Source organism: Solea senegalensis, linkage group LG13 (genome assembly GCF_019176455.1).
Source record: "Solea senegalensis isolate Sse05_10M linkage group LG13, IFAPA_SoseM_1, whole genome shotgun sequence".
Lineage (NCBI taxonomy): Eukaryota > Metazoa > Chordata > Actinopteri > Pleuronectiformes > Soleidae > Solea > Solea senegalensis.
The window spans coordinates 12,218,719-12,234,260 of NC_058033.1; the positions used below are offsets into that span (position 1 = coordinate 12,218,719).

A 15,542-nucleotide genomic window follows, 5' to 3' on the forward strand; every position below is an offset into this window, starting at 1 on the left:
CAGAAAATTAACCACATGAATGTCAAAACAAAGTGACAGCGTTTGTGCTAAAGTCTGGTGATGAAGCTGACTGAATTTCCACGGAACACTGTAATGAGAGACGATGATGATCAAGAGATTCAAGATGCAAGACATTTTACTATCATACACTTGATAACAATGCAACATAATTGCCAGTAATGACACTTTTAGTCCCAGTGCCAACCTAAGTTAGCATTATAAATAATGTAGATCACATACAAGGGCAGGAGGATTTACTCTGCAGACTGTTGGTATATGAAATGTCACATACTATACATTTAGGAACTGTCTAAACGTGGCTCAACATGTAGTTGCTTAGAGACTGTAGTTTGTTATAGAATGGAACTGCTGTGGCTCACATTGCTCACCCCTTCAACATTTCAACATTTTTATCGTCTTGTACTAAATAAGAACGCAACATTGTTACCAGTAATGGAATTATTTGTGCTCAGTCTCTTCTCAACTTTACAAAAGTAAAATAGCAATAGAAAAATACAAAATGAAGTGTTGATATGCTCTGAGGTATAGTGCTGGTCTATACCAGTGTCACCTGAAAGTGGAATCAGAAGACAAGCAATCTTCTTCTGGTCATGACCTTGCTGCAACATTCTATGGCAACAGACAATGTAGCCTTTTGGCAGTACCTTTCACATGAATCTAAATTTTGAAACCATTACAACCAGTTAACAGCCTCTTCCTTAATCCAATATTTAAAAATCCCATTTCTAGTTTGTAGGACGTGCAACCGACCACTCAGCTTTGTTGTTCAAGTATGTTTCCACAAAGGAACGACTCCTCTCAGACCTAGAGGTTTTTGGGGAGCTGAGTGCAGCACTCATTAAGGCTGTATAACCCTTGTATTTAATCAGTTTAAGACGAATCTGACAGAAAAAACTTAACGGGGTAACGAAAATAACCAGCCACAAGCTGAGGATAAATTTATAGAAGCATTACAGTCAGCTGTTCAGTGTTTTACTTCGGAAAAGTGCCCATGTTCAAGTCAACATGGCCGCATCTCATCTGAGGAGCAAAGTATGTCTTTAAAAATAGATAATGTATAATTCACACAGTGAAAAAAAAACAGAGTAGCATAACTTAACTTCAGGGGTGGCAATGTGAGTAAGGAGACACGCTTGCCTGTCACAGAAATGGAACGGACTCTTAAGTATTTATTCTTAGAACGAATAAACATAATTTCCTGGTGACATTAACTGGGTTAAGATTCTCCATTCAATAAGAGAGTTAAGCTGCGGCAAGGAACACAGTCTGTAGAGAATGGAGTTGTCACATGCTGCCTTGACACATTAAAACCCTTTCGACAGCCTGCCACCTTCCACTCAGTGGGGGAAGGGGGTGGAACAGCTTTAACAGAAAAAGAAGAAGAAAAAAAAAATCCCAATATGTTGCAGCTAAAAAGACGATGAAAATGTGCGGCAAGCATTTATCACGTCGTGCAGATGACAGCCAACACATGTAACTGATGAAAAGCGAATTTTTCACTTCTTCAAAAAACAATCGCCATGGCATTTTTCTTTATACATCTGGATCTCATTTAGCTGCTTTTACATTGACAGGAAGAGCGGCCTCTAATGTGCAGAGATAACTGGTTAAACAAATCAAAACCTGGCATCTGTGAACACTTCAAAGAAATGAGTCTCGTCTCACAGAATAAGTCTTTTAACAACAAGGTTTACTTAAAAGACAAACAAATTAAAGCACTTAGATCTATCAAAGTGTGCAATATCGTGTTAAGTGTTTGCACAGGAGCCACAATCTCTTAACTCTGTATGCACAACAGAAACATGCAGCTCATGGTGTTAAGTACCTGACCACCACCTTTGTTTAATTAATCTGACTATCAGCACTCTGTTGCACTGCTTCCCATTCAAATCTTAATACAGCCTTGTCCAAGGCGGATTACCCCAGTTATCAACTTAAATTATGGAAATAAAAAAAGCCCTGTGTAGTGCTGGTGACTTGGAGCTACCAATTGATGTGTCGGTCTCATTTCATGTTCATCACCGCTGTTTTAGCCTCAAACCACAGGCAGACAACTGAATGAAAATACACCACTCAAGTTTTTACACACAACGAGTGACAATCCCAGTCACACCCGCTACTGTTAAAGCTCGGAGCCTGTAAGCATTTGCTATGGTTGCAAAAGCAAAAGTACGGTTTTATTCCCTGGGCCCCCCGGTGCTGCAGCTGATCGTTTCGGCCCGCAGATTATGACAGATGCCCTTGATGGGACAGATCCATCGCCTTCAGCAGGAGCAAAAGATATGGGAAGCAATATCGGAAAAAACTGAGATTTGCGTCGATCACTGTCAAAATGGATACACAGCTTGGCATATGTATGATGGAAAGCGGTGTCTATTCCTCAAGCTGGAGTCATTTTCACAGTTGCTTAGAAAGAGGAGAAAATAGCACTGTGGGAGAAAAAGTATTCAGCTGAAACTGTTTGACAGGAGGACTGTTTTCAGGACAGGTAATACAGGAAATGAAAATGTGCTATGGACAGAGTGGAACGCACACATTTGCTGCTTTGTTTGAAAAGTTTTTTGTTTTTTCTGTTTCTTTCCCCGATGATTTAACATGAGTGGGAAATACGACGTTGCTCATTTCTGAGCAAAAATCACGTTCAGCAGGTGAATAAAAATGTCCCGTTCAACCCATAATTCAACCCATGTGGGTGTGCATAAGTTCTCAGATTTCCTTTCAGTCAAAAAACATGAAGAATTGGGCATTAGATGAATTGGACACTCCAAACTGACTGTAGGTGTGAGTGTTGGAGTGAATTGTTACTCCTCTCTGTATATTGGCCCTGTGATGGACTGGCGACCTGTCCAGGGTGTACACCGCCTTTCATTTTATGTGAGCTGGGAATGGCTGCAGCGGCCCCTTCAACTATCATGTGGAGGATTAAGGGGTAGAAAATGGATGGATGGATGGTTGGTATATTAACTATGCATCACATATATGCGCATACTCATGTATAAATACATTTTCTCAGGGGCCTAAAGGGTCAAATTAACAACAGATCATTCCACCAATATCAATAATTTACATGTCATGACCCTCATCATCCTTACCAGTAAAGGCATTCTGTCATATTTATGCTTCATGTACAGGCACTCAGATGACCATCCTTTTAGTCAAATGCAAATCACTTTGATGGAGATTAAATAAAAATAATCTCTTTAATCATTTTAATAATAAAAAGGCATGGGAGAATAAGGCCTGTAAACAGCGCAGCAAAAGGGAAACAAGGTGTCATCGTTTATTTCACCTGGTAAATCTATTCAATGATGGTGATAATGTCATTCAACAAAGACAGCAATTATAATGAAATAAAGACTAGAACTAAAGAAGTACTGTACATTAAGAAATGTTTCATGTTTTCCATCACAGTTCACAACAATCCATTTGTGGGTTACTTAAAATGTTTAAAACTCTGCTAAGTTAGCATACTTGTGCTTAAATTTTTTGCATACTCTGGCTGTAAAATGTAAGTCCACTTAAGTTCCTCGTGAAAGGCAAGGAGGGAAAAAAAAAATACAGAGAGTCCCTCATACAAAATAACTATTCAATCTGGGTGTGTTTTTGAATGATGCCACAGAAAATGAACTGTAAAAATAGAAAGCATGTTTCCAGGATCACAAATTATCATGAATTAAAAAAACAAAAGCTCTTCCTGACTAAACAGATAATGTACATAACTTTCTTGGAGCAAACTATATAACTGATGGAGAATTACAATATGACCAACTGGAAAACTCGCCCGTTCCACTCGCTGTTCAAAGTGGAACAACACAAACCACTCTGTTTACATGTTGAAAAAGCCAGCTCTTGACATTAACCAGTAATTATCAGATCATACTGGATATGAAGTGTGTGAGCAATGGAGCATGTGACACTGAGCAGAAATGTTTTTACCTCCACCACAGAGAGCACTACAAACTAGTGCTCAAAGGAAATTTGTTGGGGCATCCGAGAGACCATCATTACAGTCCCAAGAAACATGAAAAATAGACTTCTGGTAAACAAGATTAACACCAACAGTGTATTTAGTTAGGAAGAATGTATATGCTGCTGTGTCTGTGTACATCTGTGTGGGGGAGGGTACACTGGCTAATTAAAAAGTCTGCCTTTATAATAACAGCCTATTCTCTCTATACCATCTGACACAGCACATCCCAGTAGAGTTACCGGGAGACCGGGAATGAACATGAGGAATTCAGGGTGTCAGCGCTCCACCCTATACCCCCACTGCCATTCACTCACTCATCCCCCATCTCCTGTCCTCCATTTTTCTAACACACCCATGATTGTAGAGTGCCAGTCCCCCAGGCCTCCAATTCTCTTCAGCCCTGCTGATTGTAACCCCAGCACCCATCCCCTCTACCTTTGTTGGCATACAATGGGGAGCGAATCCTGTCTCCTGGCAACCAATCCCATCGGAGGTTGCCGTGGTGCTTAAGAGACGGCATGAGAGAAAGGAGAGGTTTGTGGAAGTGAACAAACTCAAGCTTGAATGTGTCGTGGGGAGGCATCTTTGTAATGATCCATGTGGTTTTCTTTAAAATGTTTGCAGTAAACACAGGCACAATGGGTTGCAATGAAAATAAAAACATGTCATGAAATGATTTTCTATATATATATTATGTGCAAGGCAGTGGAATATTAATAACATGAAGCTACCTGCAAGGCTGAAAGAAATCATTATTCATATCCTAAAAATAAAGGTTGTCTCACACAGCTATGGTTTGTCACAACCAGACAATTCAATGCAGGAGTCCACAGAGTGAATCATCTCTTGTTGCTTCACCTCTCCTAACCAGAGGTGATGCCTCTGGCACAAACCAAAAGACCAGCTCAGTGTGCAGTGTTGTTTTCCACTCTATTCTCAGATGAAGCCATTAAATATCCTGTGAGTTAGCCAGAGCCAGCCAGCCATCTGGTGTCAGACAGAGATGCCTGGAGTCACAACCGTCCTGTGATCTGAGGCTGGTGTCCACATAGTGGAACTTATCACAGTGTTTAAGTCTGTCATGCTTCAGTTAATATCACCTGCTGTCATCAAAAATACTGTTAGACTGAAAATAAACAGTTTAAAAATACAAACTCTTATTCATCTTACGCAATAATAAAAAAAAAACAACTATTATTAGTTGTTATCTTCTTCCAAATTACAGACTGATTGATACAGTATGAATAATAACGGTATTCATGTTCAATGTGTGTGTGTGTGTGTGTGTGTATATATACACATACACACACACACACATATATATATACACACACACACATACATATACACATATATACATACATATATAAATATTAAATGAAAATAATGTAAAGAAAATATCAAATACATGAAAGCTCATCAAATGTAAAGTTAAACCTTGTCAAATAACCTATTAGGTTAATTAAAAATAAAGGCTTAGTAACTTAGCAACGTATGTCAACAAAAATGTATAAATGTGCATATATAATAATCCGCCTACTAATTAAAAAATAATTGGGCAATGTAGAGTATTAAATAACGGCAAACAATTAATCTGCCCAATTGATTAATCTGTCTGCCTCTAGGATGGATTTCCTCGCACTGAAGGGGATTGACACAAAATGACTTAAAGTTCAACCTGTCAGTTCTTTCTGGTTAGTGTAATGGTTGCACATTTCTGTGCTGAAATGAAGAGATACCCATCAGCCAACATGTTCACTAATACCTATATATCTGCAATAACCATCAATTGATCCATTGTCACACTATTCAGCAGCCAGGAAAATGTAAGGCTCTTAACAGCATCTACATGGACGCCTGAGCCTGGATACATTTTATCAGAAGTGATTTGTCCCAGGTCTTTGAGACGGACATGTTTAAGCTGTGGTATGACAAGTAGCCTCGGCAGGCCACAATAAACCCTGAAACCTGGAAACAGGCTGACAAGCTCATCATGACCCTTCCACTAACCAGGCTAAAGACCCTGACAGCATTGGCAGTGGTCATAGTGGATGATAAGCTTCTTTCTCTACTCTTTGACCCTAAAGAGCATCCTTGGGAGTAAAGTCTGAAAAGCCAAGTCTTACCACAGGGGAGATAAAGCCAGCAGCTATTTCAGGCTCGCAAGACAAAAACATTGACCAGAAAAAGCTTGTCTCGGTGGAAGACGCTATACTGGAATTCATCTGAGCTTTTATTACAGGTTTGTGGAGTGCAACAATTAGCTGACAACAAAATTCATTGTGTCAAAATGAGTTGCCGACTAATTCAATAGTCAGTTACAGCATTGTGTGTATTTCAGAAAAATAGATAATGAGTTACTGTGTGTGGCGGGGAAAATTAATGTGCAAATACATAGGTAGTTTGGTTCAAGATTTTTTTCTCATTAACAGCGAGTGGAAATATTTTCAGGTTTAATGCTTCAGCTGCTTGAAAAATAAATACACAATTAGAACAAAAGAGAGGAAAAAGAAAGCAACTCAAAAAGAGAAAAACAAAAATGAGTTTCCACTTCTGAAGACTGTGGCACATTATCCTGGATGGGTGACAATGGTGGGATGAACATTAGCAATTCATTATAGTAAAACTGCAGTCTGGGGGTTTTGGAATGAGCAAATGAAAAAGCACAGGCGCTCTACCCATCATAAACAGGCATGCAAAACTCCTGTGACCATGCTGAAGAACATCAATTATTTCAGGCACAGCAGAGGATAACGTCTTAACTTGGATGCTACGAAAAAAAAAGGAGACTGAATGTTCGCCCCATTGCCCCTGCTGAAACTATTCAATTTGAAGCAATGTGGGCACCCGGAGAGTGAGTCTGGCTTGGTTTATTTAGTCTTGGAGAAAGCTGGGGACCGGTGAACTATACAGATTTTGCTGTAACACAGCATGAAAGCTCCACTTGCCATACAGAGCTGCCATCAATTCCCAGTGTGGATGACCTAAAGGCTGTTTTGACATAATTGAACATTAAATGATGGAGAGGTGACGAACGACGGGCACTTTACTCGGCTGCCTGAACATTTGACCGCCTAGACGAGCCTGGGGCGAAGTAGTTAATGCCAGAGCTGTGAATGTCTGCAGAAACTAATTTGCTGCATGGATCCATGAACATCAACAGTTAGTGACAATAACTGGGATGTAATTACATAATTATTGAAGTCTGGCCTTACCAGTGATCCTGCTTTCTTTCTATGGAAAAAAAACATTACCTCCCTGCTACTGCTATACTATTTAATAAATCAACAAACAGGAAGACTTTAATTAGGGCTGAAATTATTATTATTATTTACATACAAATTATTATTTATAAAGATCAAAAAGATCTTTCCTATTGATCAGTTATTTTGGTCCATAAATATTAGAAAATTGTGAAATCCCAAATAGAGACGTCCTCGGATATCTTGTGCTGTTCATAAATCAAAAAGTATTCCATTATTCCATTTAATAAAACACATCCATCAATTATCAAAATAGACGGCATTGAATTTATTGGTTAAATTATAACTGCTGTAGCACAAATTTCATCATAATATTTTCTACAGAATTTAAATTAGAATATAAAGTAGTTAAAAATCATGCCCCTGAGATTTTGGAAGGACAGAGGGAAGAGAAAAATATAGGAAGGACAAATCCACACTGGGGTGTTCCTTAATGGTCTGTTAATCAAAAAGGTTGAGTCCTCATCACAAGACTCACAAATCACAGCCCTGGGATTTTACTTCTTATTTGCATTACACATTAATATTCTAAAAGGCACTAGTGTGGATTTAACCAGCTGCCTGTCTAACCTCTGTGCCACCATATAGCCAGATACGTGCTAAAAATAGTCCTGGCTGACCCGACTACATCCCTTCCTCCCTCTGTCCCTGTGAGAGAAGGCAAATTTATCTACAGCATTGCAATGAAGAGTCAGATAAGAATGTCCAGTGTCTTTGTGACCTGTGGGGACACACACACACCATATAAAAGGCTGGTGTCCTTGAGGATTTGTTGAAGCTGGGGACAACAATATGGAGACTGGTGGTGCCATAAAGCTGATAGGCCGAATGCCAGTCCCCCAGAAAAGCAAACAGATAAGAAGCTGATAAAAAAAAAAACCTCATGGGAAACAAATTCCAATGCCAATATAGTCATGTGGAGAGGAAATGAAAACAGAAACACTGTAAAGGAGCAGTCAGGTGATGAAATTGAGACATGTCAAGAGGCACACTGGCTGTCTGTAGATCAAAATCATGTCCTCTTTGAAGGGGAAACAAAAGCTTTCCCGTAATCCCAGCAAGAAATTTTTCTAAACGTGAAAGCAGTTTACTTTGCCACACACACACACACACACATTTAGTGTGTCTTTGTTGTCACATAATCCTCATTTACATGAGCAGACAGTGGTGGAGAAGGAATAGGTGTGGTACACAACGATGTGCAGGTACATGGAGGTTTCTTTTTAAACAGAAGTGAACCTGCTAAAAGAAGTGACTGAATCCTTTCCCTTTTCCAGGAAAGATGTTTTTCTTTTTGTTATTTTTTTTTAACTCCAAGAAAGTTGTGTTTGACAAGCGCACCGTAAACAACCATGTCCAACACACAACAGAAGAAAGCACTGTGGAGAGCACTGCCAATGTCACGGTGGTTACGCTTGTACATCTTTCACTTCAGTCCCTTTCTCAAACTCCGCAGCAACTGAACCATTTTAGATCATCGGCTGAATGGTGCACATCATAACGTCATGTTGGCTATCATTAAATCACCAAACGATTCTCAGTGCATCCAAATTGTTTCTTCTAAACTTTGTATTTAAACTTTAAATAATTAGGAAAAGAGACTGTAGCGTTAAACTGCTCTCACTTGAGCTGACCTGAAAGAATACTTCGGTCGCCATTGCCCACATTATTTTTCATTTACATAATGTGTTGAGGATTGGCGATACAATGCTATCACACATTGATGTGATAAAACACAAATCCATGAAGCTACATATAGTAATATGGCATTTTCCACATTATTTTATCCATCAAATATAACCCACGTTAAGAGCTTGCAAAAATATTAAGAAATATTCTTCAAAGTTCATAAGACATAAGGAATTAGGTATGGTACTGCTTATTAAAGGCAGGTATTTGTGTTTGAAGCCTCCAGTAGGTTACTATGAACCACACAAATTAAAGCCAGATGTCTCAGTGGGGTGTATTCACCGGGCGTCTCTGTCCTGACACAGGGGTTTTTACACACAGAGGGGGAGACAGCCATACTGCAGCCTATCCTACCCCCCCCCTCCCCCAAAACAAATAAAGTGTCTGATACAGACCAGGCCCCTGCCGGCGCCCCAGTCCAGCTTTTGTCCGGGCCCCAGGGCACAGTGCCAACTATGATCAGGAGAAAGCGTCACTGATCAAACACAGAAACACAAGTGCAGAAAAGTGCAGCTACTTCATTCAGACTGATGGACTCTCACAGAGTGCTTTTCACTGGGGGGTTTTAGAGAACATAGATCCTCACATGCACATTTGTGATACAGAAATGATATGTGTGAGAATACAGAAGCAAAAAAGACTGTCTCACAGAGAGACATACAAGCCGTTGAAACACAGGTTTCAAAACGGGGATTAGAAATCCTTTCTGAAGTTACAAACAAGCCTCAAGATTGATTGACATCATTTCCCATTTCTAACTTTTCCAAAGCTCAGAAATCCCTTCTACTTAGTTTCACTCTACGTTTAAGGAAATTCACCTAAATGAGTTAGGGCGTGAGAATAAATGAAGCGCGTTTAGTCAGATTTGCTTCTCTCAGCAATAATAAACTGCTTCTGCATTCCATCTGAAACAAATCATCGACACTAACAACTGCAGCCTGCTGTGCTCAGTAACCTGGGGATTTGTTCATACTTAACTTTAAAAAGTGCTGAATTAAATCTGATCACATACACACAAAATCTTTATCAACTAAACACATATGGAGGAGTAAAGAATCATATGGCTCATGGCCAAACCACTAAAAGGATTGAGGTGTGAGTCCAGAGTGCAAACACTTCACAGACATGTATAAAGTATCAGGAATTCAAACACAGATGCCTCCCAATGAATTCCCCAGCCCCTCCTCTTGTCTTCCAGAGAGTGCATTTTCAAACTAAAAGCCTGATCATGATTGGATATAATTTAATGACAAAGAACTTGAAACAGAGATATTTAATTGCAACTAACAGTGTATTTCCCTTAAATCAGTCCATGCTTTCATGTCATAAGTGCCAAAAAAGGGGATTTAGTTACCTTGGTTACATTTGTGTAGGCTGCAGAGGGCTAGCGCCTGCAGATTAAGGCATTACCTCTGCCTATGTTGGATTTACACAGTAGCCTATTTCCCATGTAGTACAGAGGCCTGTATTGCTGTTGGCTGGACTGGCTGCGAGGAGGTCTACTAGCTTGCCCTGATTGTGCCGTTTTCACTAGATTCTAGTCTAAAATTAGCTCCCCTGCCCAAAGAACATTGCATGACGGTGGTCCTGTGGACATTTCTAGATAGTACACACTCCTATGTGTGTTTTCATGCCCAGTATATGCTGTATGCTGCAGACCCAACACAGTCCATTTCATCAAAAACACTGTGGTTGTCAGCTGCCTGAGGCAGGAACAGTGTACTGACAAAGTACTTTAGAGTAACTACCAATATGTCAATTTCTTTTCAAATGCATTTATGACATGCCCTCACTCAAACCCCTCTCATCCTGTCAAAGGACCAGCCAGAATGCAGTCTTTGTGAAAGTGTAACAACCCAGACAGTCCCTTGACTGTCCTCTGTGTGGGGGAGTCACTACAACAGGACATCAAGATAAGGCTGCTGTTGAAAGATAACAAGATGGATAATCCTTTGCCTGTCCTCACTTTCTTCTCTGTGCAGGCAGTGAAACAAGTCTGATGTTGCAAGGCTGGAGTTTCTTCCTCACTCAGTTGTTCCAGGAGACAGGTGTTGTAAGAGTACCTGAGTGCTGAGCCCTGTAGGAAGCTGCAGGCAAGGAGACTGTCAGTTGTTGTTATCGCTTAACTGAGACCACTAGGTTTATTCATGCCTCTGGCTCACATTCACAGTCTCACCATGAGGAGAGAGCGCTCAAAACAACCACTCTTGTCTACATGGACTGTTTACTGACAGGACATGTTTGAGGATGTTAAAAATAACTACACTGCACCGGTTTGGTCATGATACTGTATGGTGGTGTTTTTTTCTCTTGGTTGAGAGAACTGCACCATTAAAGAGGCGAAACTCACGCTCAGAGTTGTGCCATCGATGTCGGCTAATTAGATGCATCTCCACCACCCAAATACAAACAATGTTCCAGACCTGATGGCTGCAAATTCCTTAAGAAAGCAGTTCACACAGTGCCCATTGACATATATGTTATCCTCACATTCAATTGGACTCCAAAGCGTGAAATTGCTTCAGAATCAAACAGCAGCAGCTGTATTTATTTGAAGCACAGACTAAAGCCGTTACTAGGGATGAGCTCAAACCACTTAATTAGAAAGAGTTACACTTGCAACACTTCTCATCTTGCATTTAGCTTTCTAATGATGACAGCTTCACTAAACAAATACACATGAGCTTCCCGTCATCAGAGGTTAAACTGGAATGAGTAGTGGTGGGGAAAAATAAGATACACTGATGATGCAACTGTTTATATAGTTAATGTTGTAAAGCTTGACTTGGTGATACATGAGGTTGCTGTGGTTTCAACAGCAATCATTCACACTAATGGTTTTTATTTTAAAAATCCATTATACTTGCTACATTTACATGTGGCTTCAAATCTACTATGATTGGTTTGAACAGCGCTGGCTCCATTTTAGTTTGAAAATGCCACCGATTTATTTTTGGCCAGAGAGAAAGAAATAGTTTTAGATACAATAATTAATTCACCCACATTGGTCCTATATATTGTGACAGCTTTCCCTGATTTGTCATGTGGGTCTCCCCCCCATCAGCCAGAGGTGACTGCAACATGGATTTGAGCTCCAAATTTTACCATGAGTCATAGTTTCACCTGTTATCATTCAGGCAAAAAAATCCCATCTCATAGTGTTTGCCAATGTTTGTAGCTCACATACCTCACTACCTCAAAAACAAACTTCTGTGGGCATAACCTCAGTAAACAGCTGTTAACGGTCAGTAAATAACTGGCATTGTTTTTCCCTTAATGCCATGAGAAGCTGTGGTCTGAGAAAGTAGAGGTTGCACCTTGACATCTTTTCATCTAAAACTTCACCATAGGCTGCTCCTGACTCTTTCACAACTTGCTTTACAACAAGCTGAACACCTTCAATGTGAAGCATTAGTAGAAGAATGCTCTGATTCTACTGGCAGTAATTTAGTACAGCTCTGAACTACTGGAAAAGAGCCTCCAGTGAACAGAAATGGCTGGTATCAACAAGAGAACTGCAGTGGATAATGTGATGCATAATTTGCTTGTGAATCCCTCATCGTTAATCTGAATACTACTCAGCTATTACCAAATAAAACTATAATCCTAGATGCAAACTCACTGAATTTACATACAACCCCATAAATAGTATCTATAAATTAATGTTACAAATAGTATGTGGCTAAAAGTAAACAACAAGAAAAGACACAATCACTAACAAACAACTTGATACAAAAAAAAGATTCAAGGATTCAAGGTCACCTGGTTGTTTAGTGAGTGGATGTAGCAAAGTGCTTTTGCAGGAAACCTGCCACACAAGCCAAGCCAAGCCAACTCCCTGATGATTCTAATGACATCTAAAAAGGTCTGACCCCTACGTCGTCTAGACAGGCAGCCAAAAACTGCTTATAGGTCATCCTGGATCAGGCTGACAATGCATAATCTTAGTGAAAGTGACTGGGGCACCACATGCCGATGACTATTCACTGTATGTGGTGATAAGATCGCCTTAGAGTAAATGTGCAGTGATTATGTTTATGGTCTGTCTAAATGACTTCACTTAAGCCTCTTTCACACTAAAAGTAGCAGGTATGCCTAGGTTTTTTGATCCCAGGTGATTAGAACTGTTCCCTTTGCCAGGGGTTGGTCTGCCTTGTGGTGTTTTTCCACCCATGTGTGAATTGTGACATCCTGCCAGAAACAAAACATGTCAAAAGAAAACAACAATGCTATGGAGCTCAGTGACAACGCAACAGTGATTTTCTATAATTAGCTTCTCTTTAGTCCCTCTTTCAATCAAGGATGTCATAAAAACTGTTGAGAGTTGTCCTTAGTTGTAAACATCAAGGTTTTTGACAAACATTCATGGCTATTTACATACTAATAGACGTTCTTTTTTTTCCACCAATGCCAATTGGAGCCAAAGCTGATAAAAACATGCATGCAATGCAGCGTAATTTGAATTGGGAGTGAATGCCTATCAAACACATTTCCATTGGTCAGAACCCGTTCAAAATAGGTTTTTTTTTTTTACCAGTAAGAATTGGGAATTAGGAGCAGGTGGAGGTTATCCAGTAAATACTCCTCACACAGCAAAAGATAATCACTGATGTCTACATCTCTTTTTCACTTTCACTTTAAAGCCCTCAGGATGTTACACTGCTACCCAGGAAATGTTTATGGCCAATTAATGCGAGTTGGAGGTAAGAGACATTTAAGTTGATAAAATGCCAGGTGACATTGCAGGCAGCCTCAGCCTCTTTTTATGTGTCCACGGGTCATTAATCTACAACTCAAGCTCCTGAGTTGTGCTACAGCACCAACTGTCGCTGATAAATCATGTCCTTACTCACATTAGATACATATCCTGTCCCAAGGGGATTAAATGTGGAGCTGATGTTCCTTCTCCTTGTGAGTGCTGTTGGGTGTTGTGAGTGCTGGTATGACTGAGATGGGGTGGGGGTTCACTCTCCTTTCAATTATCAGCCACTCGGAGAAGAAGCCAGTCAGCCAGCCACGCAGCTGTGTGTGTGCGCCCATGAATTTTACATGTGCTGCATTAAGACACTTAACAGCTGGTTCTTTCGGAACCTACGAGCATCAACTGCAGCTTGGTGGCCCCAGTGTGCTGCTTATTAAAACAGCAGCACTAGTGATTAAGGATGTGCAATAATGTGCGCTCTGACCATCATAAACCAGCCCGTCACAGAGCTATTTTCAGTTCAATCTCATCTCTCTGGAGGGCGACTGGGCCAACTGCTGATTTCCTCACATGGTGGCGAGATGCACTACAGTAATTAAATGTGTGTTGTGGCTTGCTGCTGACCTTGCCGTGATTCAGGCGATGAGCCTTTTCTATGCCCAGCTGTTGCGGATGGTTGTCATCATACCGAGAGATCCAGCACCAGACACACATTGTTTCTGCTGTTGCATATGTGTGTTTTTGGTTTTGTTATCATTTCTGTGTCTGCTGTTACTCTATTTGTTTTGGCCTCTTACAGAGCAGTGTTCTTGTTTCCAAAACATCACTTCTGTTTGTTTTTATTGTCATCTGTGTTTTCAAATTGCCCTAGTTCCTCTATTAGTTCTCCTAATTTAAATGTTTTTGGCCATTGCAGTGTGTCTCTCCTTGATTTTCGTCATTAATTAGCACTCCACTCTTAAACTTCTCCCACCTTGACTTAACACAAGTAAAAAAAAAAATATATAGACTTGGCAATTGGTAACTTTATGAGATAGGGAGTATATTGACACTGTGGGAAACTGAGTGGCCTTAGCAAAGGTTCTCACTCCAAGTTCTTTATTTTGTCAAAAAGGAGACTGTCAAGGTAAATATTCTCATTCCTTTTGTTCAAGATATTTAAGATACAAAGAATGATACTGTAAACTTTAATATTCTCTGTTTTTGAATACATGGTTTTCTCTTCTATAATTTTTCAGTCTCTTAGGCAAATTAAAATGCAGTAATGTTATGGGTGTGTTAGCTTGTTTGTATTCACTGCAACCTGTTTGGCCAAGGGTGTGCCTGGATGCAACACAGACGGTGGAAAGGCCGGGTCAAGTTAAGGTAACGTCTCACTGAAGGTGTCAACTCAGTGTAAAGAAAGAGAAGTACTTACTCAAATTGTGCTTGTTAAGCTAAGAGCAAAAAGTAAAAATGTAAAAAGCTGTCTGTATATAGCCTATGTATCCCAAATTGAAACCATGAATTTTAAAATTAGGCAAACGTATCCTCTTTTCGAGACAAACCAGCTGCCCTCTTAGGGACAACCGATACTCACTCATGTCTGTGATACTCAATCTTACTAAAGTTCAGTCAGTTGCTGTACAGACTAAAACCCTTCAAGGCAAACTGTATTTGTGATGTTAGGCTGTGTAAATAAAATTGGCTTGACTATTTTGAGGTCAGCAATATTTTTTACTGACATATTACATTTGTTAAAAGTGACATATCGAGTGCAACGACTTTGCTGATGTGTTCAGTGCTGGAATCTATATTTAGTGACACTTTATATTTAACAATGAGAGTGCCACCACCAAGTTTTTTTTTTAAATCGGTACGACATTAAACAGCAGACTTCTGATTTGAAATCAAAACA

At 39.9% G+C, this 15,542-nt stretch overlaps 1 protein-coding gene across 1 annotated transcript in view; it reads right to left on the reverse strand.

Annotated features, from left to right (window-relative positions):
• The window catches only part of cxadr (CXADR Ig-like cell adhesion molecule), a 37,404-nt gene that overhangs the window by 12,706 nt on the left and 9,156 nt on the right, over nucleotides 1-15,542 (reverse strand). The gene's annotated exons all lie outside the window — the stretch shown is intronic.